Source organism: Pituophis catenifer, unplaced genomic scaffold, assembly GCF_029215685.1.
Source record: "Pituophis catenifer annectens isolate HBS135680 unplaced genomic scaffold, rPitCat1.0.hap2 SCAF_2, whole genome shotgun sequence".
Classification (NCBI taxonomy): Eukaryota; Metazoa; Chordata; class Lepidosauria; order Squamata; family Colubridae; genus Pituophis; species Pituophis catenifer.
The window spans coordinates 37,311,455-37,331,162 of record NW_027256882.1 but is presented as its reverse complement, the minus strand read 5'-3'; the positions used below and the strand labels follow the sequence as shown (position 1 = coordinate 37,331,162).

The 19,708-nt window shown below is 40.4% G+C and overlaps 2 long non-coding RNA genes across 2 annotated transcripts; both read right to left on the bottom strand.

Moving 5' to 3' along the window:
* Window positions 1–2,301: 2,301 nt before the first annotated feature.
* On the bottom strand, window positions 2,302–13,383 carry LOC139312116 (uncharacterized). The gene is made up of 3 exons (XR_011599971.1): window positions 13,246–13,383; window positions 4,939–8,269; window positions 2,302–3,425 (listed from the first exon to the last, which is right to left on the bottom strand). It is a non-coding gene; the product is annotated as an uncharacterized lncRNA (long non-coding RNA).
* Window positions 13,384–18,097: 4,714 nt separating this feature from the next.
* Window positions 18,098–19,379, bottom strand: LOC139309355 (uncharacterized). Its single transcript, XR_011599859.1, has 2 exons — window positions 19,192–19,379; window positions 18,098–18,302 (listed from the first exon to the last, which is right to left on the bottom strand). It is a non-coding gene; the product is annotated as an uncharacterized lncRNA (long non-coding RNA).
* Between the last annotated feature and the right edge of the window lie 329 nt (window positions 19,380–19,708).

Sequence of the window (19,708 nt, the reverse complement as noted above, 5' to 3'; positions counted from 1 at the left end):
GGGCCCCATCAGGGTTGTGTTTGACTTTGGGGGGACGGGGTGGGCGTGGCTACCTCGACATCACTCATGTCAGGGGCAGCTGTGGTGGCCCAAGTGCTCTGCCAGTGAAAACGGGCTCCCAAGGTCTGTTTTCAGTTGCAACGGCTTCCTGCAACCTTGCTGTTTCCAGCTTGGCCCCGCGGGCCAGATCTAAGCGCCCCACAGATCGCATCCAGCCCCCAAGCCTTGAGTCTGACACCCCTGGCCTAAGTACATCTGGCAAATCCCAATTTGGGTGAAACAAGGGTCACACTGCCTCTTGATGCTCCTTGTAGCTTTTTAAAATCTCTTAATTTACTCAGAGGGGAGCAGCAAAAATACTTCTGTGCAATTTTGAATCTGGCTGGTATCTTATTCAGAATGGGTTGCAAATGCATGGCTTTAAGCTATTAAGTCAGAAACACTTGGGCACAAGTCCACATTCTTGTTCTCTTCATGGTAAGTTTAAGCCTTTTCCTTAACCATAACCTTCCTTTACGTCTACTTCCCGAGATCCCTAGTTGACATTCTATTTTAGTGACCTAATGATGTCCCGGTGGGTGGACAGAGCCTACCACCGCCGGTGTTACCGGTTTGTGCGATCCGGATAGATCCAGCTGGATTTCACCACTACTACTGGCTCATATTTAATTAGTTGTCCACTAAAACTCCAAGATCCCTCTCACAGTCACTGCCATTAAGCCTGGTTTCACCCAGTCTATATGTGCCCTTTTGGGTTTTTTTGCCTAAGTGTAAGACTTTACTTTTCTCTGCATTACAGAGTAAAAGAATCAAGACAAGGGTCACAATCACACAGTGAAAAATATACTTCTTTTTATACACACCGCACCGCACATAACAAACAGGTGGAGCTTTGTCTTCGAGTTTTGACCATAATGTTACCTACAGGTAGTCCTCGACATACGACCACAATTAAGACCAAAATTTATGTTGTTAAGTGAGACATTTGTTAAGTGAATTTTGCCCTATTTTCGACCTTTCTTGCCACAGTTGTTAAGTGAATCACTGCAAATGTTAACTTAGCAACGGGATTGTTAAATGAATCTGGCTCCTCCATTGACTGTGCTTGTCAGAAGGTCAAATAAGATGATCACATGACCCCTGGGAGTCAGGACACTGCAACTGTCATAAATATGAGTCAGTTGCCAAGTGCTTGAATTTTGATTGTGTGACCATGGGCAGGGGTGAAATCCAGCAGGTTCTGAAGAACTGGTAGCAGAAATTTTGAGTAGTTCGGAGAACTGGCAAATGCCACCTCTGGCTGTCCCCAGAGTGGGGTGGGAATGGAGATTTTGCAATATCCTTCCCCTGCCACGCCCACCAAGCCATGCCCACAGAAGCAGTAGTAAAAAAATTTGGATTTCACCACTGACCACGGGGATGCTGCAGTGGTCGTGTGAGAAATGGTCCTAAGTCACTTTTGTCAGCGTCATTGTAACTTTGGACAGTTACTACATGAACTGTTGTAAGTGCTACCTGTGCTTTGTGATAATCATAAATTGTGCCACCGGTGCACCATTTTCGTGGTGGTTGTTATGCGAATGTGGAGGTCATTAAATGAAACATGGCTGTGGAATGCTGCATCATTAATAAAGCTGTCCAGTCTCTTCTTTAAAACCTCCAGTGATAGAACCCCCATAACTTCAGGCAAGGTGTTCCACTGGTTAATTGTTCTGTTAGTTTCTCCTTAATTCCAGGTTGCTTCTCTCCCTGATTACTTTCCATGCATTGTTTCTTGCCTGCCCTCTAGTGCTTTGGAAAATAAGTTGATCCCCCTTTTCTTTGTGGCAGCCCCTCAAATACTGGAATACTGCTATCATGTCACCCTTAGTCCTTCTTTCCTCTAAACCTTTAATCACCTTTAATCATCCTAGTTGCTCTTCTCTGCCCTTTTTCCAAAGTCTCACCATGTTTTTTGTAGTATGGTGACCAAAATCAGATGCAGTATTCCAGGAGTGGTCTTACTAAGGTTTTAAAGTAGTAATACTTCATGTGATTTTGATTCTATGCCTCTGTTTAGGAGATATTTAAAATTTAAAATAGTATACGTTTAAAATTTCCAGGTGTTTCCCATGGCTTTCATGAAAATTGAAGAATGTCTAAAAAATACAAAGTTTGTGGACAGCAGATGAAGAACACAGTTGAAATATTTTTTTTCTTTCCTTGCGTCCCTAACAATGTTTATAACTATGAAATAGACAGCAATATAAAAGGAGCATATGTATGCCCACACCTTCCCCAAATCACGAAAAGTACTACTGCTTCCCTAAAATGCATTTAATCTCTGAAAGTACACCCTTGAAATATTTGAATGTTTCGAATCAAGGCTTAGAAATGAGATGGCATTTGAGCTTGACTTCTGGTTGCTAAAGAAATTTATCCAAACTCTTCAAAAGTTTTATCTATAAGCCTTTCCTTCCTGCAAATTGAAAGTAGACATAAACTGTTTCTCTTAATCTAGTTTGTCATGTTGAGAGATTTTGGAATGAATGAAAGAATTTAAAGAATTCAGAGTGGGATGCAAAGATTTCACCAGCAAAGTCAGTGACTTCATCAGGGATTCAGTGGCAGAGAGAAGGTCAGAAAATGCCCTGCTTGTAGACCCTAATTCACACATAACTACCCAAAACCACCTCCCCATTCTTATCCACCAGTCCGCCACATTGATATTATACACTGGCTTGTCTAGATTACTGTCGTATAAAACTGTGGCCAAGTTCTTTCCTTCACCAGACAGGAAACTCAGAATAATGTCATCACAAATGATCTTCAGGATCATACTCTTCTGGAGACATTGGAGCTCCTCCGTGAATTTGGTCTTGGCAAGAGAAAAACAAGCAAGGATTTCTTTGCTCTGAATTCCAAGAAACCTTAGATCATTCTGCACATGCTGGAGACTTTCTGCAGAGAGGGTCTCCTCTATTAGGCCTTCTCCATACTGTAGGTAAATCCCCTGTACTGGCAAACGTTTTGAGAATTGGGTTTGCCCATTAGCATTCAAAACAGCAACTTGGCAGTTCTCCGTCCAATAAGTCAGCGACAAGATTTTCCCATCACACTGATCTTGAGCCTCCTCACCATTCTGTAAAGAGCTCGGTGTTTGAAGCATTTTTTTCAGCAATCTAAAAAAGCAACGTTTCTGCTCCTCGGTTAATGAATTCTTTGAGCTGGCTTGCATTTTTTTGGAACAAGACATACCTTTTTTTTTTTTTTAACCACAAACCGCCAAAGAGGGAGGTAAGATTTCAATGTACTTTTTTTAGAGGTTGAATTCCTGGAAGTCAAAATCTGGGGGAGAGAAATTGAATGGATGGAAGCTATTGCAGATTATCTAGCCCAGGGGTTGAAGATTGTGGGAAGTTTTGCTGTCGTTTACTCATCAGTGTCTGCAGAAGGGGGAAAAAAATGACAAAACAAGTTCGTAATTCAAACCGTGTGTTTTAAGAATTCTTGGGTCAGAATCAGACCCCAGGATAAAAGTAAGAAAGGCACAACATTTTGTGGTAAATGTAGTCATTATTGTCTAATTGTGGTTTATAGCAAATGAGAAATGAGATGAGAAGCTGTGTTTATTGTGAGTAAACCACATTTGGTTTTAAAGGATTAGACTACATCTGCCTATAAAAACAAAGAAGGCCCATGCTCTCTTGGAGACTTTAGTTTGTATTGGGAAACTGCCATCCAGGCTGCAAGGATAGGTCAGACAGGGACCTAGCTTGGAGTCCTTGCACGGCTGCAACAGGCACAAGCCTGACCTTCCCCAAGATCCATGAAACATTATCTGATTATTCCCAGAAGGCAAGCAGTGGGGGGAGATTCTCATACAGTCAGGTCCAGAAATATTGGGACATCGACACAATTCTAACATCTTTGGCTCTATACACCACCACAATGGAATTGGAATGAAACAAACCAAACACAATGTGCGTTAACTGCAGACTGTCAGCTTTAATTTGAGGGTATGTACATCCAACTCAGGTGAACGGTGTAGGTCTTACAGCAGTTTGTGCCCTATGTCCCTGGCCTATCTTATCATATTTTCTTTTACTGTTTCTTCCAGTAATTTATATCTAAGTAAGAAGTTATATAATTTGGTTATCATTTTTTGTTCTGGGCCTTGTAAAATCTTATCCAATTCGTTCAAATTATTCGAGATTCCATATTGCTTTTTATCTGCTATGTGTCTTGAGTGTATTTGAGTATAGGGCCACCAATCGATATTTATGCCGGAGTTTTGGAGTTGCTGTCTTGAGATGAGTTCGCCTTCATGATTCAGTAAGTCTTGGTATCTCATCATTTTTCCTATTTCGAGAGTGTTCGGGTATATCAATGCTTCCATCGGGGACCACCATTTTGGTATTTTAGTATAGTAAGTATATATTGATTATACTATACTATATTTAATCAACATTTCAATTAAACAATCAATATACATAAAATCCATTAAAACATGTCTTAGGCAAAAAAAATTAAAACATGTAATATACATAACTCACAATCTAAGATATATGTGACTAAGATATACGTAATAATTTTACCATAATTATTTTCACTACTGTCAATAGCATTACAATTTTTGATATTTTTATTGAAAAAAAGCGTGACTACTGCTTTTTTCAATAAAAATATCAAAAATTGTAATGCTATTGACAGTAGTGAAAATAATTATGGTAAAACCTTAAAAATGCAAAAGCAACATTTTGCAAATGACATTATATTGTGGTACAAGAATCTTAAATTGGTAAAAGTATGAAGCCTCTTTCTTTTTATAAAACGAAGCTGGTATGCAAATTATCATTTCACAATGTAATAGAGCGTTTCTTAAATGTTTGTGTATGTGATACTATATATTTAAAATCAAAGAAATGCACACAAAGTATTACAGGGTCCCAGACTTACATCTGGAAGATAGGAAGTTGTTCAGAACAGGACAGATATGGTGTCGAAGTCTGGATGCTCTCAAAATACCTTTAATGGAATCTAGTCCTACTTTTCTTGTTGAAGATACAAACCATACTTTCCCACTACTTTGAGGCAGGAAATAAAGAAAAGCTGCAATATTATCCCTGAAATAGTTCTAACAAGTTTGAAAACAATAAAAAGTAAATTCCCAGCTATGCCACTATATGTAAGGTGGCATACACTTGTGCCATACTTCCCTTCCCCTCATATTACCGTATTTTTCAGAGTATAAGACGCACCTTAGTTTTTGGGAAGGAAAATAAGAAAAAAGCTGTCTGGCAGGTGGATCGGCCTCCCAGAATACCCCCAATCAGCAGTCCCCAGAGGTGAATTTTAGGTGGTTGTGAGCTCTGTGCCTTGCTTTTTTTTTTTTTTTTTTGCTTTTTTTTCCTGCCTCTGAAAGCCTCCAAAATAGAGCTTCAGAAAAAAAGCCTCTGAAACTCTGTTTGGGGGCTTTTTTTCTGAAGCTTCGTTTCTGATGCTTTTTTCGGCCTCTGAAACCTCTGTTTGAGAAGCTGGGCGGGGTTACATTCAGAGTATAAGGTGCACCCAGATTTTCACCCTCTCTTTTGGGGGGAAAAAGGTGTGTCTTATACTCTGAAAAATACAGTAAGTATGGGCAATAGCCATCAAAAGATTCCTTGCCCACAACTGGACAACAGGAGTTAACAAAATCATTTCTTACTAGCTTTGCAATGGATGTACTATTTAGCATCATTTGCATGGACATTACAGAAAGCTTTACAAACCTGATACAAGCTTTCAAGTATTTCTGTGAGATGCCATGAATTGTGGCCTTTCTCCTAGTTCAGAGATTGCCACTTATTTCTTAGAAACAATGGGTGGAAATTAACTAAGGAGAAAAGCAACCTAGAACTAAGGAAAAATTTCTTAACAGTGAGAACAATTTACCGATAGAACAGCTTTGCTTTCAGAAGTTGTGGATGCTCCATCACTGGAGGCTCTGAAGAAGAGACTGGACAGTCACTTCTCTCAAATTGTATAGGATCTCCTGCTTGAGCAGGGGAGTTGGACTAGATCAGTGGTCACCAACCGGTGGTCCTCGAGAAAATTTTGGTGGTCCGTGGCGCACCCGGGTGGAGGAGCTGCTCCGGGATGAGCAATGGCCAGTCCTGTGACTAGAGCTCTGGAATATGGGAAAGGCCAGGCAGCTCATGGTGGGGCTGTAAATCTCCACTCTAGAGGGAGGTTCGTGCAACTTGCAACTTTGCAGCGCAGCCCTCACTGGCCAGAATGAGGTAATGTTGCAAGGGGGGGTGCAGGCGGGCTGAAGCAAAGAATGGCAGCAACCCCGGGCTGTTTCTTCCCCCTGCTGTAGCTTCCTGTCAGCTGAACCCACCAGTGGCAGTCCCCACCCCTCGCCCTCCCTTCCCAGTCACTCCTCGCCTGGCCTGGCCTCACGGCTGTTTTTTCCAGCCCTTTTGGTACTCCGCACACCTTGGTCTCTCAGGCAGACTCTTGACTTCCTCTCAGCCCCAAGACACTGGCTGGCCCATGAGATGAGAGAGAGAAAGAGAATGAGAGATTGGGGGGGGGGGAGAAAGAGATGAGAGAGAGAGAGAATGATAGAAAATGAGTGGGAGAGACAGAGAAAGAGAGAGGGGCAGAGAGAGAAAGAGATTGAGAGAGAAAGAGAGGGGGGAGAGAGAGAAAGAGATGAGAGAGAATGATAGAGAATGAGTGGGAGAGGCAGAGAGAGGGGGGAGAGAGAAAAAGATTGAGAGAGAAAGAGTGGGAGAGAGAGAGAAAGGTGAGAGAGAGAGGGGGGAAGAGAGAGAGAGAAGGAGAGAGGAGGGAGAGTGCCTGAAGGATTCCATCCCATCACTGGGAGTCCAGGCACTTCAGCAAGCGGCACGCTGGATTCGTATTAGTGGTCCGCAGGATTTAAAATTATGAACTTGGTGGTTCCTGAGGTCCAAATGGTTGGGGACCTCTGGATTAGATGATCTCCAAGGTCCCTTCCAACTCTGTTTTTCTGTAGTTCTGTAGTCCTTGACTCATCTCTAATCGTTGAAAGTCAAGCCATTAACATAGCTACTTCTGTTTTGAAGAAACAGCAGCTGTGCTGCCTACAGAGTTCAATTCCTCCTACTTAATTCTTCAATTTGCTTTAAAAAAAAAACCCAAGTATTTAAGAGCAAAGAGGAACATCCTTTTTTCTGGTAGCGGGTACAGATAACATTGAGGAAATTTAAAGGATTTTTCAAAAAATGGATAACACAAAAGAACCGTCCTCTTGTGAATTTGAACTAGAAACTCATAGAAATACTGGTTACAGCTGTTTGTATTTACTGCACCATGATACAAGTCGGTAAAGACGTTGTAAGGAAGATTGAATATTAGAAAAAAATGTACAAGCTCTTCTATAAAATGTGACCAAACGTGCAGGCAGTAACCTGAGGTTCCTGAACAACTTGGTATACCAATGTGCCATTTCCATATTGTACTTTGGTATTTTCTCGATGCCATCGTAAAGAACTACGGCCAAGTTCTTTCCTTTACCAAAGGTCAGAATAACTTCACAGCAAATTATTTTCAGTTTCATATTCTCCTGCACCAATTTTGGCTCTTTCATAAGCTTGGTTCTAGCCAGGGAGAAGCAATCACACACTTCCTTGCTTTGAATTCCAAGGAATTTCAATTCATTCTCCACAATTTGGAGATTCTCTAAGCTAAGAGGTTCCCCCTCATCACCACGCCAGTTGAGGTAAATATATTTTGTTTTGATTATTCTCTCCCATATTTCATTTCCCTTTCCATCCAGAATGACTGCTTTGCACTCACTTCCCATATATTTAAGCTTCAGTTTGGTATTGTCACACCAACGTTCTTCCTCGTTGCCTTTTTGTAAGATGCTCTTATCTTCAAGTAAATGTTTCAGAATGTTGAAAAAAACTTCTTTGTTTTTTTTAGATGGAATGCTTGAATCGCAGGAATAGAAGGAATCATCAGATCCTGTTGATCCTGAAGAATCATCTCTGTCTTCTTCTAATTGGTTTAGATTCGAAAGTGAATCTGGGTCTTCTCTTGAAATTAGTGGAATGTGTTCTTTTGAAATGGACTTTTTATCAAAGTGCCATGAATAATTTATATAATCAAAAGATGAATAGCCCATGATCGTGGTGGATTTCTTCAACACCATGCTACACGTGGTACTGCAGCTCTTCTCCCCTTCCCTCAGTCTTGATTTTGGGGAAAAAAAATCTGCCAATTTTTGAGCAGTTTTTACACAGCCAGTTTCCAAGACCTGGAAGTATAGGTACAAATTATCAATATATGAAATAAAATGGTTTCAGGACTCACATAGGAATATTTCTAACATTAAACATAAAAAAATCCAGCCTGACTGAATATTAGATTTATTTGATGTTTGGGATTTTTTTTTTCTTTTTTGTACACAAAAATTTTTCTTTCTCTCTCTCTCTCTCTCTTTTTTTTTCATTATTAGCGTTGGGTGCAGTGGTGGGATGCAAGTAATTTAACAACAGGTTCTCTGCCCTAATGATTTCTTCCAACAATCAGTTTATCAAACTGCTCAGGAAGTTAACAACTGGTTCTCCCGAAGTGGTGCAAACTGGCTGAATCCCACCACTGGTTGGGTGTCTGTTAATTTGTTTTTTTTTTTTCCTGTTTGGTATTTTACCATTGGTGATAAAAGAAAAATTAATATATAGAGTTTTCACACAGGAATATTGTATACGTTATTAGCAACATGGTGGCACATAACTTGTTTGTTATGTGTTAGGATTCAAAAGTTTTTACTACGGGTTCTGTGGGCGTGGCATGGCTTAGTGGGTGTGGCAGGGGAAGGATACTGTAAAATCTCCATTCCCTCCCCAATCCAGGGGAAGGCTACTGCAAAATCCCCATTTCCTCCCAATCAGCTGGGACTTGGGAGGCAGAGAATAGATGGGGGCGGGGCCAGTCAGAGGCGGTATTTACCGGTTCTCCAAACTACTCAAAATTTCTGCTACTGGTTCTCCAGAACTGGTCAGAACCTGCTGAATACCACCTCTGATTTAAAGGCCTAATTTACACAACTGCTTTTCTACTTGTGTTAAAGCTAAAAGCAACATGAAGGATGGCAATGTCACTCAGATATTTAATAAGCTTCTGTCCCATAGAATCATTTATGAATTGGAAGAGGAACATGACTGTTTACTAAGATTCTCTTCTAACATTGTTAAATGGTGATGGATTAGTACTCAGTGGATTAAAATGAACAACAAATGAACAAAGTAATTTTTAAGATTTTGCAACCTGAAGTTCAGCCTTTCACCACCAGATGGAAATCCACATGGATCTCTCAGCTTCAAACTATAAGGAAGATGATGCTACTTTTACGTAACCCTGTTCAGAGTATCCAAGAGCAGCAGTATCTTGAGGTGGGGGTGGGGAGTTATTCAAATCAAGATGGTGGCCATAACCATCAAACCCACCTTGTTGGCCTTTTATTATATCTGCCCATTAACTACTCTTGCCCAGATCCTTCTGTGTTCAATCACATTTGGCCAATAAAGTGTTGTGTTGTGTTGTTGTTGTTGTTGGTATTCTATTCTATTCTATTCTATTCTATTCTATTCTATTCTATTCTATTCTATTCATGTATGTCCACTGGGGAGGGACACATGACAAAACATGCTTGAGGAATAGAATAGAATAGAATAGAATAGAATAGAATAGAATAGAATAGGATAGGATAGGATAGGATAGGATAGGATAGGATAGGATAGGATAGGATAGGATAGAATAGAATAGAATAGAGCTGGAAGGGACCTTAGAGGTCTTCTAGTCCAACCCCTTGCTCAAGCAGGAGAACCTATACCATTTCAGACAGGTGACTGTCTAGTCTCTTCTTAAGAAGCTCCAGTGATGGAGCGGCCACGATTTCTGAAGGCAAACTGTTCCATTGGTTAATTTTCATCATGTTTATGCTGCATGTTTTTATCTGTTTGTATCAAATGTCTGGATGTAAACATGTAATGGGGACATTCGCATAGCGACATCACCACACGTGAAATCCATTGGGGGTGATCACTGTTTGCTGCAGATGCTGTGCATCTATGAACATTTCTGCACTAACCATTTATAATCCCATTCAGCTATCTTTGTGGTACTACTTAACGAAAATATATTAGAAGATCAGAGCAGCAAAAATGCTGAAGATTCCAAAATGAAATTATGATGTCACTGTTATGAGTAGAATCTGTTATGAGTAGAATAAGAGCCTTGGTGGTGCAGCGGACTCAAATGCTGTTAAGTAGCACTTAGCTGCCAGCTGCCTGCAATTACTACAAGTTCAAATCTCATCAGGCTCAAGGTTGACTCAGCCTTCCATCCTTTCGAGGTAGGTAAAATGAGGACCCGGATTGTGGGGGCAATAAGCTGACTTTGTATAAAAAAGAACACCGCTTTGGGGGGGGGTGGCAAAAGCCCTACTAAGCAGGTATATACAAAAGTATGAAGGCTATTGCTTAACTCATTACAAGCCGCCCTGAGTCTCTGGAGAAGGGCGGCATATAAATAAATAAATAAATAATAAATGGATGGATGGATGGATGGATGGATGGATGGATGGATGGATGGTACAAGGAGGATAACTGGTTTCATTTAAGAAAAGGTGTATAACTTTATCCTTTAGCAAATTATACCACCACAGTAACCAGGGGTGAAATCCAGGTTCTGACAGGTTCTGGAGAACTGGTAGCAGAAATTTTGAGCAGTTCAGAGAACTGGTAGTGGGAATTTTGAGTAGTTCGGAGAACTGGTAAATACCACCTTTGGCTGGCCCCAGAGTGGGGAGGGAATGGGGATTTTGCAGTATCCTTCTCCTGCCACCCCCATCAAGCCACACCATGGCCACCAAGCCACGCCCACAGAACTGGTAGTAAAAAAAATTGGATTTCACCACTGCTCAGTAACAGATGGATAGCCCTATAAATTGCTACTGTGGGAATTTTCCAGATTAAGGAGAAAAAATGAAATATTCCAACCATAATAAACACAGGAAGGAACTGTAGCTGCTCAACAAATTCTGACGTCAATAAAAATAGCCTTCTCAATATAGCATCCACAATGCTTCCAAACAGACAACCTTATGCTACAAGTTTAAAAATCAAATGGGTCTATTCCAACTTTCCATCCTAAACAGATTTTATTCTGATGGGAAACATAAACCTGAAAAAGTGAATGGAAAATGCAGGTGTGTTTCAAATGGGGGATCACATGATCTAGAATGAACTGTAAAATTGTTTGAAATAGAACAATTGGCCAATAAAACTTTTTATCTAAAAACACATTTTCCCAGTTTTGAAAAATATGAATGTCGCAAATACTCCCATTTCCTTATATAGCAAACTAGGAAGAAACGTACACCATTTTATAGCTGTTTTCACAAAATGGCTGCTGTTTCCTCTTCTGGAAATATCTGAAAAAAATTTTTCCCTCTTGAATGCAGTCAGGTTTGATTGTTTCCTACCAGTCTGAGGAAACTTTTAATCAACTCTTAGTTCTATTTTATATTTATTTTCCCAACAAAATGAAGCAAAGCAGCCGCTTTTATCTTTATTATCTAAGGTCTATGGAGTTGTTGTGAGGGCTCAGATGCATTTGTATACATAAACTTAGGTCAGTGCTTCCCTTTGCATAATAATACTTTTCCTCAAAAAAACCCCTCAAAACTATTACTCAAAGCCTCTTTAAAACATTGAAATCAGGTTGGGAAGGGAGGCTGATGGGGGAAAATCATGAAAAAGTTCATGTCAAAAGACATCCCACTGTTCAGCTGGGACATCACTGGAGAAAGAAACTATGCCTTCCTTGTGAAATGCATTTGTTCCTTTTTCCACACATGCCAATTTTTATTCTTTTATCAAATGATCAAAACATCCGCAGAGCTTTTTTGTTTGTTTGTTTGTTTGTTTGTTTGTTTGTTTGTTTGTTTGTTTGTTTCTTAACATTGTTCTTTTAAGTTATAGGCTTTCTGTTAGCAAGTCTCACCGGCAATGTTGTCCATTTCTACAGACTCCCCATGAGCCATTTTTAAAGCTGATGATTATAAATCTGCCCTTACCACAACAACCCTCCCAAAAATGCTAGCTCTTAAGATCTGCTAGACATCTTCACGATTCAAGCTAGCTAATAAACAACTTGATTTGCTATGAATGTTTTCTAAGGGTCATGAACAGGGTTATTTTCTTTGCATTTTTTGAGGGACATGTTGGCCCCTTTTCTTTCAAAAATGAAACATGGGGTAGTTCCAAATGAATGTTGTTGGTTTTTTTAATAAGAAATTAACCCAGCTCACTTATACATGCTTACAGTAGCGTTTGAAAAAGTCTCACTCTGAGCAATTCTGGACACGAACACCAAAATACATTATCTATTGCTTCTCTTTTCCCGAACATAATTATGGAAATAGGCACTTAAAAATAAATAAATAAAATAAACAAAGCAGACAAATGATCGATGAGTGCAAGCCATGGTATAGCTCACAGAACAGGAACTGACTTTTTAAAATAAATCTTATTGAAAGTTTTAAAGAGAACTGGTATTTTGAAAGCTAAGAAACATCAGACAAATATTTAAATATCAGAGAAATTTGGATTTCAAAAGACTTAAATGCAACGTGAGATGCTTTTTTAAAAAATATTGGGGAGATTTAACAGTTAACTGATGAAAGAAACATGCAAAACCTTTGTATGTCACTTAGCATTGCAAATAATTTTTAAGCTTTTATAATATATAGTACAGAACTGACAAAAGCAAAATGTACAAACGTAAGACCCAAAATGCATTCTATTAACCCCTAAAGGCTGTTCTTGGGGTGCATATCTTTTCTTTTAATTGTAATTCTCCTATTTTCCAAAACCTCTCCCCCTGCATTTCTCCCTCCCAACACACAAATCTGATCAGTTGGAATAGATGCACAATGGTTTTGCACTAACACATCAACATTGTCTATTAATCCAGAAGTGTGGCTTTTACCTAAAAAAATCAGAATTATCAGGCATCTGCCTGCTTCTTTTGTGGCGATGGAGAGGGAGATCATTCAATAAGAGGCTTTCCCTCAACATGTTTCAACAGTTTTCATTGGCAAAGCCCCTTTCCAAATTCATTTAGAGACTGGGTTGTCATATTATACTTTAATATGGAGGATTAGGAAGGATTTAGGAAGGTCTTCTCTGCTCCCTGGTCCAAACCAACATCAGTTTACCCACTTACCTGATAAGAGAGACTATTGATTTGATATTTCGAGAATAAGAATAACTTGAGGTTCTTCTTTCCAGAAAGAGTAGTGTCATATGAAGAGTTTCTGTTTCTAAACTAGTCATTAGGAGGAGCTACATCATGTCCTGCTGATTTCCTATAATCCCAGAGACTGATGCATAGAAGCAACATTAGCACAGCATTTCTGAAAAATATCACACATGTCACACCTCAAAGAAAAATGTTGATTTGATTGTTTGTTTATTTAACTAGTGGGAAGGGAAATCACAAAGGGGTGTTTGTTTGAAAGAAAAACAAACGAAGAAAGCTGAAGGAAGAGAAAGAAACAACTTTTCTTGAATGATTAACTTTTGGATGTTTATGAACTGCAATTCTTATTTTATGCAAAATATTAGATTGGGTTTTTTCTTTCTTACTTATTTCCTTATCAGTAGTAGGACGCAGGGCCGATCTGAACTTCTGCTTAACTCAGTAGGTTGTTGTTTATTGCTGTGAGCCGCCCTGAGTCCTTGTGGAGAAGGGCGGCATATAGGTCTAATAATAAATACATTAATTAATTAATTAATTAATTCACTGTTGTCTGAGCACGGAATGGCTGACAGCCTCCTTCTACATTACAGCTGTACTCTGGTTTTTCCATCTTTGATCCAAAAATGGCTGCTTTCCAAACAGCAACTGTTTTAAGCCCGCCATAATTAGTGGTCTCCAGAGCTCTTCTCAGTTGAAGCTCCAGTTGATTGCAGTGCCTTCCACTCCCCTTCCCCTCAATGAACTGCTCACTATCATGTACAACTTTAGAATAACAGAGTTGGAAGGAACCTTGGAGGTCTTCTAGTCCAACCCCCTGCTTAGGCAGGAAACCCTACACCACTTCAGAAAAATGGTTATGCAACCTCTTCTTAAAAACGTCCAGTGTTGGAGCATTCACAACTTCTGGAGGCAAGTTGTTCCACTGATTAATTGTTCTAACTGACAGGAAATTTCTCCTTAGTTCTAGGTTGCTTCTCTCCTTGCTTCTTGTCCTGCCTTCAAGTGCTTTGGAGTCTGTCAGATATTAAACTGCTGTGACGTCCTTCACTGTTCAACAGCCACCATTTTTTTTAGTTGATCAGCATTGGCTTAATGCCATTGACTATATCAGCACTTTGTGCCCTCCCTTTTTATTTTGTTTTGTCATCTTTAAAACGTTCATTCTATCTATTCTTCCAAATTTTCAGTGGACCTAAAGAGGAAGTTTAAACAAAAAAAAAATTATCAGTGTTCTCATTGCTTTGACTGGTGCAACAACACAGCAATGATAGTACCCCAAGGGAAAGAAAAAAAATTGTCTCTCGGTATGAGATAAGGATGGGTAGGATAGATGCAGAAAGTCTGTAGAGATTCTCAGTCATCCAGGTTATGGTTGTCCCAAAGGTGCTTTTTCAGGAGGCATCCTTTTAGAGGGGAAAAATTGCAGATTACAGGAACCAGGAGCAATTCTCAGGTGACCCTGAGGACACAGATAAACCTCCAAGTGCTTCAACGACCCTCTAAAACAATGTAAATGTCCAACTGTCTGCAAAGAGTATAAATCCTTCCATTCCCCACTATCCTGTCAGAACTGAAGAAGCTTCTTGAATGAGAAGTGAAACGTCTTCAAAGGAAAAAAAAACTAAGAAAGTCCAGTTGCCTCCTGAAAAAACACCTTTGGGATGATGGAGGCAGAAATTCATGTGTACAAAGTATTTGAAAAGCAAAGAGAAAGCAATTAGTGAGAAGGGAACAATCCCGAAAAGGAAAAGACAAGATACTTTATACCTTTGCTGTGAGATGGGCAGTACCAAAATTTGACAAATAAATAATAAAGTTCAAGAGCAAAACCAAGAATATAAATATAAGTAGTCTTCAACTTACAACAGTTCATTTAGTGACCGCTCAAAGTTACAACAGCATTTAAGAAATGTAACTTATGACCATTTTTCACACTTACGACCATTGCAACATGCCCATGATCACATGTTGAAAATTCAGATGCTTGGCAACTAGTTGATATTTATGATGGTTTGCAGCATCCCGGGGTCACGTGGCCAGTTTTTGCGACCTTCTGACAAGCAAAGTCAATGGGGAAGCCAGATTCTCTTCTCAGCCGTGTTACTAACTTAACAACTGCAGTGATTCACTTAACAACCATGGCAAGAAAGGTCATAAAATGGGGAAAAATTCACTTAGCCAATGTCTCTTTTAGCAACATAAATTTTGGGGTCAGTTGTGGTTGTAAGTCGATGACTACCTGTAATGAAATTAAATAAATCTAAAAGACAGGTTTATTATAAAGGACTGTCCTTTATAATAAAGGATGTAAGGTCACTTTAAGTATGGGCTGTATTGCCAGGGATTAATGTGTATCAAAGGAAGGAAAAACGTGTGTGTGTAAGAGTGCACTCTTACCACTCTGAGGGGATTTCCAGTATATTTGTGGAACATCTTTTATTTTGTTTCTCAGCTTCTTCTCCATGGTATCAAAACAAAAGATCTGGCAAAGTTCCCAGTGAAAAATTCCCAGTTTACTTTTCATGGCCTAAAAGTGAAAGTTGGTGTTCTTTCCAACTTTTGGATGGATTTTGCAACCTTGGAGTTGCAACAGATGCAACCTTTAGTATCTCTCCCTTGGGTCTTTTTACTTCAAAGCTGGATGCAGTTGGGGGAAGCATTTTTAGAACCAAATGTTGCTGTGATGGACCAAGTCCTCTGACATCTGATGGACAATATCCATTACTGAATCTTTTTATATTCCCAAATTAGTCAAAAAAAAGTAGAGCAGCTCTTCTATTGTCAGCTATCAAATATTTTTATATATGTTTTATATATGTGTGTGTGTGTGTGTGTGTGTGTGTCTTTGGTTATTCGGGTTTTCTCCCGCGTAAAATTGGAGGTGTCTTAGCAACGTTTCGATGAAGTCTCATTCATCATCTTCAGGCTGGTGTTCTCGGCTTCGTGCTTCTAGGAGCAATTGCCAAGACACCTCCAATTTTACGCGGGAGAAAACCTGAATAACCAAACATTGCTCCTAGAAGCACGAAGCCGAGAACACCAGCCTGAAGATGACGAATGAGACTTTGTCGAAACGTTGCCAAGACACCTCCAATTTTACGCGGGAGAAAACCCGAATAACCAAAAACCTACATATAAACACCCGCGAAAACCTCAGAAAATATATATATGTGTGTGTGTGTGTGTGTGTGTGTGTGTGTACAGTTAATATCTTGGGTTTCTTCCTGTGTAATTGTAAACATATCCTTAAAAGGGTAGTAGTGACGTTTCAACGAAATCGCATTCGTCATCTTCTGGCTGATGTTCTCGGTTTGGTGCTCATGGGCAAACTGTGTGATCGTAACTGACGTTTTTCTATGAAAAGAGGCAAAGGTGTATTCTGATTGGTCGACATTGTTGTTGTATTCTGATTGGCTGATGACGTAGCTGTATTTTGATTGGGTGGAAGCTCTGTTGCTTGGTTGTGGGTCAATGGATAAGTTATGCTGGAACTGGTGGCAACACAGGCATTTTGATGAACCTTTGATCTATGGTTTATATTTTGTGTTAAGATTCGTCTGTCTATGAGAGCAGGTTTCCAAATAGTAAGTAATTTAAGATGAATTTCGTTAAATTTCGTCGAAACGTCGCTACTACCCTTTTAAGGATATGTTTACAATTACACGGGAAGAAACCTGAGATATTAACTGTACACACATATAGACCCGTGAAAACTTACATACATACATATATATATATATATATATATATATATATATATATATATATATATGTAGGTCTTTGGTTATTCGGGTCTTCTCCCACGTAAAATTGGAAGTGTCTTGGCGACGTTTCGACGAAGTCTCATTCGTCATCTTCAGGCTGGTGTTCTCGGCTTCGTGCTTCCAGGAGCAATGTGAGATTGCAGCTGTCTCTTCCTTTTAACTGCTAGTGGGGGTGTGAGTTGATTGGGTGGGAACTTGGCTGTGCTCTGATTGGATGGGGGGTTGGTTGTGCTCTGATTGGCTGGGGGTGTGTTCTGTTTGGGTGGGGGCTTGGTTGTGCTCAGCTTAGTCTGAGTTGCAGGGGGATTTGAGCTGGTGAGCTGCGTTGTTGTTGTTTGGCTTCATGTTTGTGGCCATGCGAGCTCTTCATGGTGGGTGTTGGTCTGCTTCATGTATGGATTGGAGGGGTTTAAAATGGCTAATGATGCAGCTGCGGTCTGGCTTCTGGTCCTTGGTCATGGCTCATTATCAGTGTGGGTTTGAGTCTGCTTTCTGCGTGGATGTGTGGTGGTGACATCCTGTGTGGCTCTCGTGAGTGTGGGTCTGGTGTCATTCGTCGTGTTAGGGACTCGTTTGTCAATAAGGGCGGGTTTCCAAATGGCTGGTAGGCGGGAGGTATCGTCTCGTTTGTTCATGCTGTGTGGGCGTTTTTCTATCTCGATGGCTTCTCTAATTATTCTGTTGTTAAAGTGTTCAGTTTTGGCGATAGTTCTGGTCTTTTTAAAGTCAATATCAAATGATATATATGTATGTATGTATGTATGTATGTATGTATGTATATATATATATAATACTTCCTGCCCACAGTACTGCAAAGTTTCTCTTCCCCCTTTTTTTTTTTTTAGCATCATTAAAGCCTCAGTTCTATAGGCTTCACTTATCAGGTCTTCCTTGTTGGAAAGGTTCAATGAACCCCTAAGAGGAAGTTGAAATGAAAGACAAGCTGGCCAGAGCTCTGGTTGCGTTGACTGGTTGTGTGAGAAGGAAAATCCGTCTGGTTCAGTTCCTAGCTGTGAGAAAGATGCTGGAAACAAAATGGAGGCTGGAGGCTGTTTGGAAAGAAAATTTAATGATGAACAGATCCAGAACAGTTCTGGATCAGCTGAACAAATGATTGAATGAGTGGATTTTGAAATATCCTGTCTTGAATGGGCTTCTGCTGACAGTATTTGTGTTGCTTATGAATAGAGCCATCTAGGTAGTTGTCTTTCTCTTTCAATAAGCTCTTTATCTCTTAAGTGCTGGTAAGGAACAATCCTGAAAAGGAAAAGTATGAACTTTTCAAGCAGTCCACACAGGAAGGAGCAAGGACCCCTCAAAGAATATGAATCCATACATTAAGATATGAAAGTTCATGGTCATATTTCTAGATAATGGATGTGAACTGAATTATTACCAATCTGGTCTTGAAGGTATGTATGCTTTGTGGCATTGTGGTTAAGGTATTGATCTAAGACCCTGGAATCAAGTCACCCTATAGCCAGGGAAATTTATTGAATGACTTTGGACCTGTTGTGGCCCACCAGCGGCCTGCGCGGATTGTGGCTGATCCTGACAACGAGGAGGCTGGTGTAGTGTTGCGCCAGCAGCCTTGCAGCCGGCGCTCGAATCAGACAGTGAGGAGGCTGAAGAAGATGTGGTGCCAGAGGCAGAGATTTAGCCAGGGCCTTCAGATCCTCCAGAGGCTCCTTCAAGTGAAGAGAGTGAAGTGGAGGAGCCTCTTCTCAATGCACGAGCACCCAGGGCTGCCAAAAGGCAGGAGTGGTTACTCAGGAGGAGGTCTCCTTGAGAGTAAGGCTTGGGGCTAATTGGCCACTCCCTTAGCCTATTTAAGTTTGCACACAGCTAGCAAACGTTGCAGGAAACAACGTGTGTTCGTCCAGTCGTTGTTGAGCATTTGAGAGTGAATTTTCCTTTCAAACCTGGTTTCTGGGCTAATTGCCAACTATTGTAAGCCTTTATGTAATCTTTGAATTTCTGGCAGGCTGTTAGGGACATTTTTAGTAATAGCCTGCAATCGAAAAAGACTATGTTTGTAGTAAATCGAGTTGTTCAGAGTTTTGTGTGTGCTACATTTCTTGGGTTCCGTGGCTGGGGCAGAACAGGACCAGATCATCTTCTCTTAGCACACAGATGTCAAACTCACGGCATCACGTTGCTGTCACATGAGGTATCGCGATGTCTTTTCCCTTCGTTGACCTGGGGTGGGCGTGGCCTTCACGTGACACATCCGGCCCGCTGGCTGCCAGTTTGGCAACCCCTGTCTTAGCATAACCTCCTGTCCTGTCCAGGATTGAAACAAGTGAAACAAGAATCCATTGTATACCATCCTGAGTTCCTGGGGAAAAAAAGATGGCATGCAAAACAAGTGAAATGAACATAACTGGAGCAAATAAATGAATTTGTACAGAAGTTGACTAAAATCATGCAAATATTGGTAGGAAAATAGCAGGCATAACAATGAACATTTATTACAGTCATAAACAGTGGTGGGATTCAAATAATTTAACAACCAGTTCTCTGCCCTAATGACCGGCTGGGTGGGGGTGGCCAGGGGGTGTGACAGGTAGCACTCGGGCTCCTTCACCCCCCTGGGAGCAAAAACAGACTGTGGGGTGTGTGCACCCCTTTTTGGGCCTAGTAGGGCTCCCTGCACTCACCTG